This window comes from Orycteropus afer, unplaced genomic scaffold (genome assembly GCF_000298275.1).
Source record: "Orycteropus afer afer isolate SDZICR_OR568_19922 unplaced genomic scaffold, OryAfe1.0 scaffold00268, whole genome shotgun sequence".
Lineage (NCBI taxonomy): Eukaryota > Metazoa > Chordata > Mammalia > Tubulidentata > Orycteropodidae > Orycteropus > Orycteropus afer.
The window spans coordinates 3,231,164-3,240,635 of record NW_006921855.1 but is presented as its reverse complement, the minus strand read 5'-3'; positions in this window follow the sequence as shown (position 1 = coordinate 3,240,635).

The following is a 9,472-nucleotide window of genomic DNA, read 5'->3' as shown; positions in this document are numbered from 1 at the left end:
TGAATGATCAGAATTCCCATGTGTATAGTAGAGATGACAAGGGACAAGTTTGTGGTCACTGGTTGGTCACAGCCAGCTACTCAGAGGGATGGAGTAGTTGAACCTGCAGTCTTGGGACCATAGTCGCAGGAGACATCAAGCTCAATTGGCATTACATACTATACAAAACATTGTTCCACCTCCTACTTTGGCGAGTAGCGACTGGGATCTTAAAATCTAGCAAGCTGCCATCTAGATGCAACAATGTGTCTCTCTTCGTCAAGAGCAAAGAAGAAAGAAGAAAACCAAACTTAATGGAAACAATCAGTCCTAGCGACTGTACACCATCCGTTCTGCAACCTATACCACTATGAGACCAGAAGAAGTAGATGGTGCCCGGCTACCACTGTAATCCACTTGGAAGGGATGTAGGAGATCCTGGATAGAGAGGGAGAACAATGTGGAACCAAACTCAAAATCATTTGGAGGCAAAAAAAAAAGAAGGTGAGGACCAGGTTTGCTGGTCCGATAGAGCCTGATGGAACCACTGGGACTATGGCCCCTAGCTGCCCTTCAGGTCTGGAATTGAACCCACACCTATGGTTTCCAGCCAAACAATGTACGGGCATGTGAGTTAAACATTCACCTCAAGTAGACACACGCCCTGAAGAGAACAATCATGGGAGAAGGAAGGGCTGCTTATGCACAGGGAGACAGCTCAGGGTGCAGGAGAGTGTGGAGGGATGGTCACTGGGAAGAGGTAACTATGGGGAGGAAGTCGGAGGGGAGCTGTTGCATTGTGGTAAACTGTGATCAATGACATGCGAAAAAGTATATGTGAACTGCTGTATGAAAGTGAATTTGCTCTGTAAATCTTCACCCAAATCACAATCAATTTAAAATAAAATAAAAAAACCAAATCAGAAATGGATGCTCAAAATAAGCTCATAAGACAATGTACACAAAGAAATAAGGGAGTCAATCTGCAGATGACACCAGCAACAAAGCAAAGAGAGGGAATAAAAGTTATAGTTACAAAACTTCCAAATGAAGAGGAAGACAGGACAATGTCTTTATAGAACTGACTGTTCCAAACTTAAGGAGATAAGAATTTACTTCAGGGTAACCACAAAGCCACAAAGAAAACTAACAACCCCCCTAAGCAAACCCAGAAAGAAGAAATACATTTGGGCTTAGTAAGCACAAAATCAACAATAATGAAGAAAAGAGAAGAAACACTTGATAATAAAATGAGCTTAGCACAGAAATAGTTAGAACAAGGAAATCACCAACAGCACAAAAATAAATAAATAAATAACACGACAGCAATAAATTCATACTTTTCACTAATTACAGTCAATGTGAATGGACTAAGTGCACCAATCAAGAGAGAGTGGTTGATTGGATAAGAAAAGAAAACTCATCAATCAACTGTCTACAAGATACCCACCTTAGACACAAAGATAAAAACAAATTAAAAATTAAGGGTTGGAAAAAAATATACCAAGCTATTGGCAACTAATAAGAGGAGTGGCAGTACTAATTTCCAACAAAATAGACTTCAAAGTGAAAAATCATATAAGAGACAAAGAAGGACAGTATAGGAGGCTACAAGGATCAATTGACCAAGAAGACATCACCATAATTAATATCTGTGCACCCAATGAAAGTGCTCCAAAATATGTAAAGGAAATATTAACTGAATTGAAAGGAAAAATAGACAACTCTACAATCCTAGTAGGAGACTTTAACACACCACTTTCAAGGAGGGACAGAACCACTGGGAAAAAAATCAACAAAGATGCAGAATAACTCAACAACACAATTAACCAACTCAACCTCATGGACATGTACAGAGCACTCCACCCAAAAAAAGCACAATACACATTCTTCTCCAGTGCACATGGAAAATTCTCCAGTATAGTCCCTATATTAGGACACAAAACATGCCTCAATAAATTTAAAAACATTGAAATACTAAGAAGAATCTTCTCAGACCACAATGCTATAAAGTTAGAAATCAATAATAGGAAGATCAAGGAAAAAATACCAAATATGTAGAAACTGAGTAATGCCTTGCTCAAAAAAAAAAAAAAAACAGAAAAAAAAACTTCTGAGTAATAGAAGAAATAACCATGAAATAAAAAATATTCTTAGAAACAAAGGAGAATGAAGATACATCTTACCAAAACCTATGGGACACAGCAAAAGCAGTACTCAGAGGTCAATTTATAGCAATAAATGCACACATCAAAAAAGAGGAAAGAAACAAAATCAACACTCTAACTCAACAACTCCAACAATTAGAAAAAGAGCAACAAAAGAAACCTACAGGATCCAGAGCTAAGGAAATACTAAAGATCAGAGTAGAAATGAATGAAACAGGAAAAAGAAAAACAGTAGAGAAAATCAACAAAACAAGAAACTGGTTATTTGAAAAGATTAACAAAATAAACCACTGGCAAATCTAACAAAGGAAAAGAAAGACAAGATGCAAATAACATGAATAATAAACAAAAAGAGTGACTTCACAACAAAACCAACTGAAATAGGAAAGATATTGACAGAATATTATGAAGAACTGTATGCCAAAAGATTGCAGAACCTAGAATAGATGGACAGATTTCTAGAAATTCAAGACCTACCTAAACTATATCAGTCCAGAGATAAAATACTTCAACAGACCCATAACAAAAGAAGAAATTGATCAGGTCATAAAAAATTTCATACAAGAAAACGTCCTGGTCCAGATGGATTCACTGGAGAATTTTACCAAACATACAGGGAAGAGTTGACACCTGTACTACTCAAACTATTCCAGAACATAGAAAAAGATGGAATACTCCCAAATTCATTTTATGAAGCAATCATAACACTGATAATAAAACCAGGGAAAGACCACTAAAAAGGAAAACTACTGATAAATAGCCCTCATGATTATAGAGGCAAAAATTTTCAACAAAATCCTAGCCAACAGAATCCAACAACATATCAATAATAATAATAATAATAGATCATGACCCAGTGGGATTCATATCAAGTGTGCAAGGATGGTCCAACATCAGAAAAACAATTAATATAATCCACCACATAAACAAAACAAACAACCATATGATTATATCAATTGACCCAGAAAAGGCATTTGACAAAATACAACACCTGTTACTGTTCAGAACTCTCAGCAAAATAAGGATGGAAGGGAAATTCCTCAACATAATAAAGGGTATATAAACAAAGCCAACAGCCAACATTATTGTTAACAGAGAAAGACTCAAAGCATTGCCCTTGTGAACAGGAACCAGAAAAGGACGCCCTCTGTCATCACTCCTATTTAACATTGCATTGGAAGTCCTAGCCAGGGCAATAAGACAAGAAACAGAAATAAAAGGCATCCATATTGGAAGAGAGGAAGCAAAGCTATCTTTATTTGCAGATGACATGATCCTATACATAGAAAACCCAAGAGACTCAATAAAAAAATTACTGGAACTAATAGAGAGGTTCAACAAAGTGGCAGGATACAAGGTCAACATACAAAAATCAGTTGGATTCCTCTACATCAACAAATAGGCCTCTGAAAGGAAAACAATACCATTTACAACAGCTGTCAAAAGATAAAATATTTAAGAATAAATCTTACCAGAGACACAAAAGACTCATACAAAAAAAAAACAAAACTACAAAACACTACTACAAAAAAAAAAAAAAAAAAAAAAACTACAATGGATCTACATAAATGGAAGAACCGACATTGCTCATGGATAAGAAGACTGAATATCATGAAAATGTCAATATTACCCAAAACAATCTACACATTCAACACAATCCTGTTCCAGATACCACCAACATTTTTCAAGGATACGGAAAAACCAATTATGAATTTCATATGGAAAGGAAAGAGACCTAGATAAGCAAAGCACTGCTGAAGAAAAACAAGTGAGAGGTCTCACACTCCCAGATCTCAAAACCTACTAAACAGCCACAGTAGTTAAAACAGCATGGTATCAGTACAATGATAGACAGATAGTCCAATGGAACAGAATCAAAAACCCAGAAATAGACCCATCCATCTATGGACAGCTGATCTTTGAAAAAAGACCAAAACCCATTAAATGAGATAGCCTCATTTAAGATAGAAATAGCCTCTTTAAGAAGGGCAATGTACCAAATGTGATTGACTAATATGGCAGCACTGAGGAAGAGAAAGACATAGAGAGGTACATGGGAGGTAAAGACAACAAAGATGAACCCTTTTGCACATAGAGTATTGCATTGTCAGTGAAGGCAAACATGGGTATATGGGTGGATAGTTGGGTGGACAGGCTAAACTATTAGGTATGTCTATGAAATGGGAAGTGTATCCAAGAACATGTATAGGATTGGCAGACAATGATCCTATAAGTTTATGTGAATGATCAGAATTCCCACCTGTATAGTAGAGCTGACAAGGGGCAAAGTTGTGGTCACTGCTTGGTCTCAGCCAGCTACCCAGAGGGAACCTGCGAGCTTGGGACCATAGTTGCAGGGGACATCAAGCTCAATTGGCATAACATACTATACAAAACACTGTTTCACCTCCTACTTAGGTGAGTAGCGACTGAGATCTTAAAAGCTAGCAAGCTGCCATCTAGCTGCAACAATGGGTCTCTCCTCGTCTAGAGCAAAGAAGAATAAAGAAAACCAAAATTCATAGAAACAATTAGTCCTAGCAACTGGTACACCATCCGATCTGCAGTCTATACAACTATGAGACCAGAACTAGATGGTGCCCGGCTACCACTGTCATCCATGTGGAAGGGGATCTATCTAGGAGATCCTTGAAAGAGAGGGAGAACAATGTGGAAGAAAACTCAAAATCATTTGGAGAAAAAAGGGGGGGGGGGACCAGGTTTGCTGGTCCGATAGAGCCTGGTGGAACCACTGAGACTATGGCCCCTAGCTGCCCTTCAGGTCTTGAATTGAACCCACACCTGTGGTTTCCAGCCAAACAAAAGACAAGCATATGAGTTGAACATTTACCTCAGGTAGATACACTCCTTGGAGAGAACAATCATGGGAGAAAGAAGGGCTGCTTATGCACAGGGAGACAGCTCAGGGGACAGGAGTGTATGGAGGGATAGACACAGGGAAGAAATAACTATGGGGAGGAAGTGGCAGGGGAGCTGTTGCATGGTGGTAAAACTGTGTTCAATGTCCTGAGACAAAGTGTGTGTGAACTGCTGTATGAAAAGTGAATTTGCTCTGTAGATCTTCACCCAAATTACAATAAAAAAAAAGAGAGAGAGAGAGAGAGAGAGAAAAGGAAAAAGAAATAGCCTCAAATGGTGCTGGCAAAATTGGATATCCACTTGCAGAAAAATGAAACAAGATCCATGTTTCACTCCATACACAAAACCAAATTCAATTTGGGTCAAAGACTTAAATGTAAAACTCAAAAGTATAAAGCTCATCAAAGATAAAATAGGAACAAATCTAAGGGCCCTAATTTACAGCATAAATAGACTATCAAGCATAACCCAAAATGCACAGGCAGTGGAAAAGAAGCTAGATGACTGGGATCTTTTAAAAATTAAATTTGTATGTGTATCAAAAGACTTCTCTGAAAGGGTAAAAAAAAAGAACCTGCAAACTGAGAAAAAAATATTTGGCTAAGGCATATCTGATACAGGACTTATTGCCAAAATATAGTGAACTTCAAAACCTCAATGACAAAAAGACAAACAATCCAATTCATGATGGGCAAGGGACATAAACAGACACTTCACTAAAGATGATATACTGGTGGCCAATAAACACATTAGGAAATGCTCATGATTAGCCATTAGAGAGATGCAAATCAAAGCTACAATGACATGTCATCTCACCCCAGCAATAATAGCAAAGTTCAACATGACAATAAATAACAAATGCTGATGAGGTTGCAGAGAGATTGGAACTCTCATTCACTGCTGTTGGGACTGCAAAACGGAACTACCACTGTGGAAAATGGTATGGCATTTTCTTAAAAAACTGAAAATAGAAATACCATTTGATCCAGAAATTCCATTACTAGGAATATATCCTAAAGAAGTGAGAGACAGGACACAAACAGACATATACACACCCATGCCCAGCACAGCACAGTTCACTATAGCAAAGAGATGGAAAAAACCTCAATGCCTATCAACAGATGAATGGATAACCAAATTACGGTACATTCCCACAAAGGAATACTATGCTACATTGACGAATAACAAACACATCAATTATCTCACAATGTGGATGACTTTGGAGAACATCATGCTGAGTGAAATTAATCAATCACAGAAGGACAAATATTGTATGAGCCCATTATTGTAAAAGGTCAAGGAAGGGTTTGTTTAGGGAAGGGAACTCACTTTGTAGGTTACTCAGGATGGGAGGGAAGAGGAGGGAAAAATTTGGACTACTTGGAGGTCACATGTTGATTTGGGTAAGGGGAGGGATGGGATGGAAAGAGTCTGTGATCAGCATGATGACACTGGGGAAAGGAAGGGCACTGAAACATAAACATAAGATAAAGACAACAGAGGCAAAAGCTAGTGTATGTACAATACTGCATCATCACTAACACCAAACACCAGACAATAAATGCATAGACAACTGAGAAGATCTGGAGGGGGTCAGCAAACAGGAATGTATCCTAGAACAAGGACAGATTTTGTCATTGTTAGATGCCATCAAGTCTTCTCTGACTCATAGCGACCCCATGTATAGCAGAACAAAACACTACCCAGTCCTTGCTATACCTGACCCCATCATTGCAGCCACTGTGTCAATCCATCTCATTGAGGGCCTTCCATTCCTTCATTGACCCTCCACTTTACGAAGCATAATATTCTTCTCAAGGAAATGGTTCCTCCTAACAACACGACCAAAGTAGGTGAGATGAAGTCTGGCCATTTTCACTTCCAAGGAGCATTCCAGCTGCACTTTGTCCAGGACAGATCTGTTAGTCCTTTTAGCAGTCCATGATACTTCAATCTTTTCTCCATCTACCATGAAGTTCTTTATTGGACCAGTTGTGAGGATTTTTGTTTTCTCTGTGTTGAGGTGTAATCTATAGCGCAGACTGTAGTCTTTAATCTTCATCAGTAAGTGCTTCAAGTCTTCCTCACTTTCAACAATCAAAGTTGTGTCATCTGCATATCGATGATTGTTACTGAGTCTTCCCCCTATCCTAATATCATGTTCTTCTTCATATAATCCAGCTTCTCAGATTATTTGCTCAGCATACAAACTGAATAAGTATGGCAAAAGGGCACAACCCTGATGCACTTCCTTCCTGGTTTTACACCATGCAGTATCCCCTCGGTGTGTGTGAACGACAGCCTTCTGGTTTATGTACAGGTTCCTCATGAGTTCAGTCAAGTGTTCTGAAATTCCCATTCTTCCTAAGGTTATCCATAATTTGTTATGATACACACAATTGAATGCTTTTGCATGGTCAATAAAACATAAGTAAACATCTTTCTGGTATTCTTTGCTTTCAGCTTAGATCCACAACTATATCCCTCATTTCATGTCCTCTTCTGAGTCCAGCTTGTATTTCTAGAAGCTCTCTGTCAATGTATGGCTGGAAACATTTTTTAATTACCTTCAGTAAGATTTTGCTCGCATGTGATACTAATATGCTGTTGTTGTTGTTATGTGCCATTGAGTCGGACTCGACTCATAGAGACCCCTCCTTGGGTTTGCAAGGCAGGAAGTAGGTTGCCTCATCTTCCTTCTGAGGAGTGGCTGGTGGGTTTGAACCCTAGCCTTCTGGTTAGTAGTCAAGTGCCTTAGGCACTACACTACCAGAGCTCCCAATACTAATGATATTGTTTGATAATTTTCACATTCTGTGGTATCACCTTTCTTTGGAATGGGTACAGATATGGATAGATTTAGCTGAAGATAATCTTACATAAATATGAGTGATACAAAATTAGCCACACTCATTCTAGAAGGAACAGAAAACAGAGTTGGAGTAACCTCTCAGAGACAACCAAACACTTTGAAAGAGAGAATCACCACACCTGTTGACTTGGAACCATAGTGTTGGGGGACATCAAGCTTAATTGGCATAGCATAGTACATTAAAATCTTGCTTCAGAGCCTACTTTGGTGAATAGTGACTGGGCTCTTAAAAACTTTCAAGCAACCATCTAGGATGCAACTATTGGGCTCCTCCCATCTGTGGCAAAGAAGAGTGAAGAAAATTGAAACCAGTTGGAAACAATTAGTCCAAGGATATGATTTACCTCAAGATTAGAAGAACTGCATGGTGCCTGGCTACAAATGCCAACCTCTCAGAAGGAATCAAAATTGGAGATCCTAAATAGAATGGGAGGAAAATGTGAATCAAAATTCAAAAACACAAAAATGACCAGAATTACTGGTCTGATGAAACCTGGTAGAACTCCCAAGACTATGGCCCTCAGTTACCTTTTGGGCCTAGAATTGGCCTCACTCCTAAGGATTGGCTCTCAGCCCAACAGTAGAAAGACCTACATGCAGAACACCTACCCTAGGGCAATGCACCCACTTACTCTAGGGAAACACACCCCTTAGAGCAATCAGCCTTGGGGGCACCAGAGGGGCAGCATTCACATAGAAGGAAAGCTGGACAGACAGGAGTAAATAGTTTAGAAGGAAAGAGGAAGGAATTGGTCACAGGGATGGGCAGGGAGGGGAGTGGGTTATGCCCAGGGATGATTACCAGGCCATGAAATCAAATGTACATGAACTGTTGAATATAAAACAAATTTTGCTCTGTAAATTTGCACCCAATAGTACAATTTAAAAAAAAAAAAAAGAATTTGAGAGATGATAAGAAAACACAAATATGGTAACCAAAAACATGCTGTTGCTAAGGCAGAGAAAAAAAATAATTTTGAAAATTACTGATGTCTATGGAAAACTCTACACCCATTAAAGAAAATTTATCACAATGAAGGTAACCACATAATTATTGTCCAAATAAATAAAGGCCACTTAATCAGATAGTAGAATAACAAGTAGAAACAATGACTGTCCTAGGAAAACAAGATTTTATTTTAACTATGCTTAGTATCACAGTCTTGAAAGATTTTCTCCCAGATCAAATCAAACTCACTCCTATTGAGTCACTTCTGACTCTTAGTGACTGTGAGGAAAAACTGCCTCATAAGGCTTCCATAGCTGTAAATCTTTATAGAAGCAGACTGCCTCATCTTTCTCCCACAGAGAAGACCACTACCATTTTAGTTAGCAAACCAAAGCTTTAACCACAGTGCCACCAGAACTCCTTCCATAAAGATTACATAAAAATTGGAAACTCTATGGGGGAGTTCTACTCTGTCCTATGGGGTTGCTGTGAGTTGGAATCCACTCATTTTTAATGGGTATACTTATTGTTGTTGTTAAGTGCCGTCGAGTCGTTTCCGACTCATAGCGACCCCATGCACAGCAGAACGAAACACTGCCCGATCCCGCACCAGCCCCACAATCC